The 2083-nt window shown below is 44.9% G+C and overlaps 2 non-coding genes across 2 annotated transcripts; one reads left to right on the forward strand and one right to left on the reverse strand.

The window, feature by feature from the left end:
- Positions 1 to 1477: 1477 nt before the first annotated feature.
- TRNAR-UCU lies at positions 1478 to 1563 on the reverse strand. Its single transcript is given in 2 exon segments — positions 1478 to 1513; positions 1527 to 1563. It is a non-coding gene; the product is annotated as a tRNA-Arg (tRNA).
- A 293-nt stretch (positions 1564 to 1856) lies between these two features.
- On the forward strand, positions 1857 to 1929 carry TRNAV-UAC. The gene has a single exon. It is a non-coding gene; the product is annotated as a tRNA-Val (tRNA).
- The last annotated feature ends 154 nt before the right edge of the window (positions 1930 to 2083 follow it).

Below are 2083 nucleotides of genomic sequence, written 5' to 3' on the forward strand. Positions count from 1 at the left end.
TTTGGTTTGAGAAGTTTCCTGCCTACCTGTAAAAACAGGGACCAGGACTTGCCCAGAGATCGCTGCTTGATCCTCTGCCAGTAGAGTTAGGAACTGGGGGCTCTGAGCCTGTCTCTGTTGTGGCATACACCATAATCGACCTTAAATACCTGTTTAATGAGCCTGTCTTTCCTCTCCTCTAGAATGTTTCTGCTGTGAGGGCAGAAACTCTCTGTATATCCCCAATGCCTGGGTCAGTGGCCGGCACAAAGCGAACTCTCAAAAACTGTTGAATGAACGGATGGGGAGTTGAACGAGGGCCATGGGTTAGAGAAGGCTTTTGGAGGAGGAGCAGGGGCAGAACTAATCCTCGGAGTTTTTTTTTGGTAAAGAAAAGGGGAAAATGTTCCTGTTAAAGTGAATGAAAACTCTCTCCACCCCCCATTCAGTTCTGTGGCATTCAAATGGAAAAAAATTGTCCTGAGAAAGTCCGATGCCACTCTGTGCCACCCTGACTTACTTTCTTTATAGCGCTTACCTCTATCTGAAATTCTGTGTATTGGCTTGTTTATAAACCATCTCTTCCTTCTGTCACTCTCTCATGTAAGTGGCACTGGGCAGTTGCCTTGTTGGTTAGGACCTTGTCTTTTTTGTTGCTATTTTTTTGTTTGGTTTTGCTTTACGTCATTTTTTATTTCTGCATTCCTACAACCCCAGGATTTAGAACTTGGCACACAGGATCTTAAGAAGTAACTGTTGACTACTTCCACAGTGAACGTTTTTACTGCACAATGTGCCCCTCCCCCTCCCCCACAATGTAGTATTGTTTCACGTAGACATTTTCTTTGTATCTTCCAAACCATCATTTCTGAAGTTGTTGTTACACTTTCTAATTCTGGCGAAAAAATCATTAACTTTCAGATTAAAATGTCATTGCCACTTAACCATTCAGGCTGTCTTGGCTACTCCCATCTGGAGGCCTAAGATTACAAATGAGAAATCCCAAAAGCTTGCCATCGTTAAGTCCTCAAGATTTCGGTAACGACTGTTCTGTTACTGCTTGAGAATGAGGGGTACTCTCTACCACAAATCGGACTGCAGCCCAAGAGAATATATAAACCCACTGGATCTTGAATCTAATGCATCAACCACTTGACCATTATGGCACTTGCCGCGTGCAACTACTGAAAAGTTTCAGAACAATTAAAAATTTTTTATTCCTGATGTAAAAGAACAGTACTGTATAGTGAAAAAAAAAGTTCTCAATAACATTTATTATATTCTGCTAATTTTTCATCTCCAGTCACCAGAAGGGCTGGAGCCAGGTGGAAGTGATTGAGAAGACTCACCTTCCTGTGTGAGAACCTAACGACTTGGAATGAGTTTCTTTCCTTTCCATAATGGGCGAGTAGGACTGAAAATTTTAAATGAGTTAGGGTTTTTTTTAATAATCTTTTTACTTCTTTCCATTATTTCCCTTCCTGCATCAAAACGAAAACGACTCTGGTGGGACTCGAACCCACAACCTTTGAATACCCCTATTGGTCTAGAAGTCCAATGCGCTATCCATTGCGCCACAGAGCCAGGTACAGAGCGTCTTTCCTGCGTTGCTTACATCAAAGCAGAAGCGGTGTCTGCCCGAGGGCCATTAGCCTTAGCCGGTGGGTGAGGTCATTCACCCTTTCTCCGAGAAATCATGTCTCCTGTGTCGTCACGAAGAATCGTGGATCTGACTCGCGCTTGAGAGTTCGAAATTGTTTTTCAAATTTCTCTCCGTGAGCGATCATCCGGCACCAACTCTCAGCGTCTTTCCACATCCGGAAGAAAAAAAATCTTTATGTGGTGTTATTCTGTCCTGGAAGGCCCTCGGCGGACGCGGTTCCATAGTGTAGCGGTTAGCACGTCTGCTTTACACGCAGAAGGTCCTGGGTTCGAGCCCCAGTGGAGCCACGGTCTGCTGACGTCTTTTTTAAAAAACATTTTAGGGCAAGGTTCCCTTTTGCTACCTGATCTTGCATTTTGCTCCGGGAAGCGGGAGACGCTGCGGTTTCTCCCGGGGCTCCGCCCTGGGCCTGAGCCGGCTGTACAGCCTCACTTGCCTGCG

This window comes from Pteropus vampyrus, unplaced genomic scaffold (assembly GCF_000151845.1).
Source record: "Pteropus vampyrus isolate Shadow unplaced genomic scaffold, Pvam_2.0 Scaffold360, whole genome shotgun sequence".
Taxonomy (NCBI): domain Eukaryota; kingdom Metazoa; phylum Chordata; class Mammalia; order Chiroptera; family Pteropodidae; genus Pteropus; species Pteropus vampyrus.